We start from the raw sequence: 7,727 nt of genomic DNA, 5'->3' as shown, positions 1-7,727 counted from the left end.
TACTCCCCCTATTTACCTATCACTCGGATGCCCTGCAACGGACCCTCAGCTTCCTGCTGACAAAGATTCTCTGCTTGGCCAAACGGTAGTCCAGCTCCTGAACCTCCTCCTACGTCCATCTGTGCACGTCCTTGTAAAATCCAGTTTCACCAAGAATCCTGCTAGGTCAGGTTAGCAAGAAGCCCCTACCCTCAATACCTCATCGCCCTCCATATCTGATCAGGTTCCTCATCCTCCATTGTCCCCAAGGTGAAGTCTGACCACCATGGCCTGTCTTCAGCAAGAATCCTATTGGGCCAGATTAGCCAGAGTCCTTTTTACTCTGAATTACCTTTTAGTTATTTTCCACCCACTGCCCCCAACCCTGCTGCTTGGTTATCAGCTCCCCCTCGCCCATGCTGTATTTGGAGTTGAACCTGATCTATCTCGATCCACCTATACCTACCTCAATGGTCTGGAATAAAGTCCTGCCGTGCTAGTAACGCTGAGTAATTTTTCTTTAACATTGCTCACGCTGACCTTACACATGCTGACCTCAGCCCCTCTTTCCACCACTCTGTGTCCTCTGCCCAGCTTTGCTGTCTCTTCCAAGCAGAAAATATCCTCCCTGCTTTCTGTTTCCAGAGTCCTTCCTCCACATCTCTTCTTGAATGCTAAGGATTGATGTGTTCATCTGCCCTCCCTTCCACACTAAGCTCAGCCCCGCAGCCTCTTGTCTAAGACAAGCTGAAGTAGTGCTTGAAGAAACCAGCTCTGAGACGTTCAACGGTCTGCCAAAGCCAGTGAGGCCCCCGCCTCTGTGCATCCGCACCTGCCACCTCCAGAAAGAGACCTGGCGATGCACCCTGCTGAGGCTGCCCAGCTGCCCTGAGCCCCTGCCCAATGCCACCACCAGTGAATCTGCCTCAGAGACACGGGACTAAGCCCAGCCTTCGGCGATTTGCTAAGTTAGAGAAATCACACGTCGAGCATTGAACCCAGACTGCACCTGTTTTAGTCCGTTATATGCTGCTCATGGCAGAAAACCTGAAACTGGGCAGTTTATAAAGAAAACGAATTTTCATTTCGCTCCCAAGGTTGAGGGAGCACGTGTGGTGAGGAACTTCCTGCTGGTGAGGACTCTGCAAAGTCCCAAGGCAGTGCAGGACAGTCCATGGCAGGGAGGTGGAGCGTGCTGATGCTACCTTTTCTTCCTTTAAAGCCACCAGTCCCATTGATATCATAAGGCACTAATCCATTAACCCATGGTGGATGAGTCCACTCGTGAGAATGAAGCGCTCTGGACCCAAGCACCATTTAAAGGATCCACCTTCTCAACATTGCCACTCTGGAGATTCAATTTCAGCAGGAGTTTCAGACAGGACAAACCCTGCCATCATAGCCACCCCCTTCTCATGCCACCCAGGCTGGGACCCCAGCCCACCCTGCCACTTCACAACTTAGCCACAGAGCATGAGCCGCAGGGCCTCCTACTACCCTCTGCCACACTCAGGAGTCCCACCCAGTCTTCCTGCAAGGCTCCCACTCTTCCTTCTTCTCTTCCAGCCAGAATGGCCATACCTCACGCACCCCTCCTTCCTGTTCAAATCAGGTACCCCTCCCAGCAAGTGACCTCTCTCACACCTCACACCGGAGCTGGCAGGGGGAAGGTGCCTTCTTACCTTAGTGAGCCAGGGCCTGAGCAGGCTCTCAGGAGTGCTGGCGATTGCATTAGGAGGGTGGGAGTGTGCAGCAATGCCACCAGAGGCACACCTGCTGGAGAGATTTCAGGAAATCCCTAAGCAGCTATTGTTCATAGACAGCTGTGTGACAATAGTTATTTGCAGCTAAAACACAAAGTCAATAATTAATAAACTATGTGGCATGAGGGGATTGTTGTCTTTGTGAAAATAGGAAGCTTGTTTTTTCATTTGTACACATTCATGGGGCACATGTGCAATTTTGTTACATGCATAGATTGCAGTGGTCAAGTCGAGGCTTTTAGGATGTCCATCTCCAGAATAACGTACACTGCACCCATTAACCAATTCCTCCTCCTCCTCCTCCTCTTCCTCCTCCTCCTCTTCCTCCTCCTGTTCGTCCTCCTCCTCCTCCTCCTCCTCCACTTCCTCCTCCTCCTCCTCCTCCCCTCCTCCTCCTCCTCCTCCTCCTCCTCCTCCTCTTCCTCCTCCTCCTCCTCCTCCTCTCCCTCCTCCTCTTCCTCCTCCTCTTCCTCCTCCTCTTCCTCCTCNCTGTGTGACAATAGTTATTTGCAGCTAAAACACAAAGTCAATAATTAATAAACTATGTGGCATGAGGGGATTGTTGTCTTTGTGAAAATAGGAAGCTTGTTTTTTCATTTGTACACATTCATGGGGCACATGTGCAATTTTGTTACATGCATAGATTGCAGTGGTCAAGTCGAGGCTTTTAGGATGTCCATCTCCAGAATAACGTACACTGCACCCATTAACCAATTCCTCCTCCTCCTCCTCCTCTTCCTCCTCCTCCTCTTCCTCCTACTCCACCTCCTCCTCCTCTTCCTCCTCCACCTCCTCCTCCTCTTCCTCCTCCTCTACCTCCTCCTCTTCCTCCTCCTCTTCCTCCTCCTCTACCTCCTCCTCTTCCTCCTCCTCTTCCTCCTCCTCTTCCTCCTCTTCCTCCTCCTCCTCCTCCTGGCCACCCCTTCACCCTTTGTCTCCATTGTCTCTCATCCTACTTTCAACAGACATATTTTTTAGCTCCCAATTATGAGTGAGAACATGTAATGTTTGTCTTTCTATGCCTGGCTTGTTTCAATTAAGAACCCAAGATACTGGCTTCCATTTCCATCCACGTTACTGCAAAAGACATGATTTCATTCTTTTTATGACTGAAGAGTTTACCATTGAGTATATACGGCACATTATCTTTATCCATTTACCCAGTGATGGACACCTTGGTCGATTCTATATCTTTGCAATTGTGAAGCTTTGACTTATTAATGAAGAGGCTTGAAATTCATCCAGGAAATTGCTGAGGTCTCATCAGAACTGAGTCCCTTGCTGGGTCTGCAGTCATTTGGATCAAGCATGACCTTATTCCCAGCAAGGTGGGCATTCAGAACTCTGCAGTCCTCTACTCCACACAGCCCCTCCAGGTCCCTTATTGAATCTGGGCCTGAAGAAAAGAAAATCTGTCTCTGCATTTTATGTAAAAGTATGGTTAATACTGGTTTGGTTTGTTGTTGTTGTTGCTGTTTGTTTTTTGGGTTTTTTTGTTTGTTTGTTTTGACAGAGTTTTGCTCTTGTCGCCCAGGCTGGAGTGCAATGGCGCGATCTCGGCTCACTGCAACCTCTGCCTCCCGGGTTCCAGTGATTCTCCTGCCTCAGCCTCCCGAGTAGCTGAGATTACAGGCATGTGCCACCATGCCCTGCTAATTTCATATTTTTAGTAGAAATGGGGTTTCACCATGTTGGCCAGGCTGGTCTCAAACTCCCAACTCCAGGTGATCCACCTGCCTCAGCCTCCCAAAGTGCTGGGATTACTGGTGCGAGCCACTGTGCCTGGCCTGGTTATTACTTTTTAATCTTAAAACCTTAAAATTGTCCCTCAAAAAACGTTGTTCATTTTATTAACTCTCTCTTTTTTTTCTTTTTTTTTTTTTTTTTTTTGAGACGGAATCTCACTCTGTCGCCCAGGCTGGAGTGCAGTGGCTGATCTTGGCTCACTGCAAGGTCCGCCTTCGGGGTTTACGCCATTCTCCTGCCTCAGCCTCCTGAGTAGCTGGGACTACAGGCGTCTGCCACCACGCTGGGCTAATTTTTTGTATTTTTAGTAGAGACGGGGTTTCACCGTGTTAGCCAGGATGGTCTCGATCTCCTGACCTGGTGATCTGCCCACCTTGGCCTCCCAAAGTGCTGGGATTACAGGCGTGAGCCACCACACCTGGCCCATTTTATTAATTCTTTAATTGAGTTCAGTTATCTATATGAACTCAGTTGTCAATGATTAAAACTAGTGGGTTGGCTGTTTCAAGGCAAAATCTACTTCTTACTCCAAACTGGTTTCCTTTTCAATTTTTTTTTTTTTTTTTTTTTTTTTTTTTTTTTTTTTTTTTTTTTTTTTGAGACAGAGTCTCGCTCTGTGGCCCAGGCTGGAGTGCAGTGGCACAATCTCGGCTCATTGCAAGCTCCACCTCCTGGGTTCCCATCATTCTCCTGCCTCAGCCTCCCAAGTAGCTGGGACTACAGGCGCCCGCCACCACACCCGGCTAATTTTTTGTATTTTTAGTAGAGACGGGGTTTCACCGTGTTAGCCAGGATGGTCTCAATCTCCTGACCTCCTGATCCGCCCGCCTCAGACTCCCAAAGTGCCGGGATTACAGGCTTCAGCCACCGTGCCCGGCCAACTTTTCAAATTTAAACAGGGAGGAAGCCCCAGCCCAACTGGCTGGATCCCAGAGCTGCAGGTGACAAACCCCACGCACCCTCTGAGTCTCACTGTGAAATCCAGAACATTGGTGTGCAGTCTGGAGGGACTAGTGTTAAGCTCTTTTTATGCCAACTGCTATCTATGAGCAAATGTGGTTGATTCACAGTTTCATCAGCAGGGCATCATCCGCCAATAAAATACTAGTGTCAAAGTTAATTCTTCTCGTAGATCTGTATAGAAGTGCTTCGTATAGAAGATTACCTTTTAAGGGGCCAAAAGACGTGTGGTTATACCAAGAACAAAATGCAGGTTAGCAAAGCCCTGCATAAATGTTTATAATTAAGTGGTTTTTATTATATTGAGGCAAAATCCGGACTTTTGCTTCATCAAATTTTAGAATAAATCAGCTTTAACAAATAGTATTAAATGAGAGATAATCTAATTACAAGTTTAGAAGTTAGAAATTGAGAATAAAATCCAAGAAAAAGGAAGATTGAGATACCAATGGAGGGGTTCATGGTGCTTACCGCTTGGGACTCTGAGACAAAAAGGCATCTCATCCCCAAATGGAATTTAGGCTGGATGGTCCGGGGTCCTGGAGCACTGTTGTTAATTCCATTCCATCTAATACAGATTGTGGGAACACAGCCTCACTTTTCAGACATCCTAAATATGAAAATACTCAGGGAGAAGAAGACGTCATGATGTATGTCATTTACTTTAAAATTCTTCACTAAAAACAAAATAACAAATATGGCAAAACGAGTTTAACCTATGTGTGTGGCTGAGTCTCTGACAGGGCCCCAAAGAGTCCTTCCTGGTCTTCAGGCCGATGTGCAACCCCTACCCTGAGAGTGGGCCTGGACTCACCTCTAACAGACAGCAAGCAGGTCACAAAAGGTGGGGACTCCCGCTCTCACCCTCTCCCTCCTGCCCTAGGGGAGGCCGTAGGTGCTGGTGCAGGGGAGAGGCCACGGGGCTGGCAGTGGAGGGTGTGGGGGCTGGGTGGAGGAAAGGGCAGGAAAGATCCTTCTGATGAAAGCACTCAGGCACTGCAGGGTGCCACGCAGCTGAAAAGGAAGCTCCTGAGGGAGGGTGCTTCTCTGTGTCCCAGTCCCCAGGGCTCTGCAGCGGCACCGGCAGTGCCATGGGAAGATGAAATGGTCCTGATGCCTGGCCCAGCTCTGAGCCTGGTGCTGAGGACAGGCTGATTTCCCTCCTGAGCCTGCGCTCCCAGGAGGGCCCCTGCAGGCCAGGCCTGTCCTTCAGTGTGCGACTGCCTGTCTCCCTGAAAGATCCAATCTCTCTCTCTTTTTTTCGAGACAGAGTCTCACTCTGTCACCCAGGCTGGAGTGCAGTGGCACGATCTCAGCTCACTGCAACCTCTGCCTCCCAGATTCATATGATTCATTGTTTTTTTTTGTTTGTTTGTGTGTTTTTTGAGGCAGAGTCTCACCCCGTCACCCAGCCTGGAGTGCCGGCTGCCTGTGGAGGTGATGTTCTGTCCAATATGGTCGCTGTCCGGTGGCCAAAATGAGCATCTCAGACTGTGCTGGGCTTTCTGAAGGGCCACACAACAGTTCAGGTTCACCACTTGATTTAAAGGAACATCAGCCGGACTCACGCCCTTGCCTGTGAGGGCTGTCTGCAGAGTCCCCCCGTGAATGAAATGTCTGTGTAAGGACCCTGCGTAAAAGATGTTCTCTGTACTTCTGGAAAGCCACTAGTACAAATGCAACTCTACATGCAGCAAAAATTACTAAATTACAATAATATGTAACAATCATGGAAAAACGAAAACCTGGTGTATCCATCAGCTTGGGCAGCCCTAACCAAATGTCGCAGGCTGGGAGTCCCGAGCCACAGAAATGTTTCCCCTCACAGCTCTGGAGACTGGAAGTCTGAAATCAAGGCGTCACCAGATTTGGGTTCCCTCGCATCCTCCCTCATTGGCATGTAAATAGCTGTCTTCTCACTGTACTCTTCCAAAAAGTAGAAAAAACAAGTATGCGTCAACAGATGACAAATAGACAAAACGAGGTGGATGCGTGTCGTGAAATATTTATTATTCAGTCACAAAAGGAGTGAAGCCCTGATGGGTGCTACAGCACGGATGGACCTAAGACATTATGCTATGTGGCATAGGCCGGACGCAAAAGGAAAATACTGCATGATTCCCTTCACATGCAATCTCTAGATGAGGAAAATGTGTGGAGACAGACTGCAGTCCCGCCCAAGCCAGGAGGATGGAGAAAGGTGTTTCTCACTCCCCACAGGTGCCAGGGGGCAGCCTGCTTGGACAGCCATTGCTTTCAAGTCCTCCTCAGAGAATCCCTTCACACCTAACTTGTTGCACAGCATTTTCCTGCATGATGGATATGCCGAGAACACTGACAGGGCCTCCAGTCCTGGCGCGGGTTCCGGTCCCACACACTCTATGAGCCAGAACATTCCACTGGAGTTTTTTTTTTTTTTTTTGAGACGGAGTCTCGCTCTGTCGCCCAGGCTGGAGTGCAGTGGCCGGATCTCAGCTCACTGCAAGCTCCGCCCCCCGGGTTCCCGCCGTTCTCCTGCCTCAGCCTCCCTCCACTGGAGTTTTGATGGGTGGGTCGGCTCCAGCCTTATCTGTTTACAGCTGATAAGGAGGAAAGAGGCCTTTCCTGGCAGGGACCCACCTCTACCCTTCCCGTGCTCCCGGCAACGCTTCCAGCTGGGCCTCTTGATGGCAAACAGGGCAGCTCCTCTTCAGTAAAATGCAAAACCCTTTTATAAGACCTTTGAGTCAATGCGGCAACCCAGGACCACAAAGCTTTGTGTGGAGGGCAAGTGACAGTTTGGCGAAAATAGGTCATCAGAAGCTTTATCCCCAGGCCATCGGCCCTTCTCAGAGCAAGCAGCTTAAGCATATCGCACTGATATTTCTTGCCTCTCAGTTCTGTCTTGCTGGCAAGACATTTTTTTCCCTAGTTTTCACTTATACAGTGCAGATTTTCAAAATCTTACTCTACATATGAAATGTCATGATGTATTGGAGTTTTTAAAACTTCAAGAAAAAAGTTAGGGAGGAAACAAATGAGATAAGATTGGCCAAGGGTGATACTGAATTGCTGAACCTGGGCTTATTGGCTCATTCTCCCAGCCTTTGTGTATGTTTGGAAATGTCCACTAAGGTAAAATTTAATAAATAAACTATGGGGGAAAGTTAGATTTTAGAGGCTGCTTTTAAAGCTTTCATATTGTCAGAGAGGTTTGGTTTCAACATCACTCTGTAAAGTGAACAGTTTTAAAACTTATTTAGACAAAAAATACAATCCTCTAGCTTATATACACCTTCA

This window comes from Rhinopithecus bieti, unplaced genomic scaffold (genome assembly GCF_001698545.2).
Source record: "Rhinopithecus bieti isolate Rb0 unplaced genomic scaffold, ASM169854v2 scaffold_17222, whole genome shotgun sequence".
Classification (NCBI taxonomy): Eukaryota; Metazoa; Chordata; class Mammalia; order Primates; family Cercopithecidae; genus Rhinopithecus; species Rhinopithecus bieti.
The sequence above is the reverse complement of the archived record's forward strand: the minus strand, read 5'-3'. Positions refer to the sequence as shown.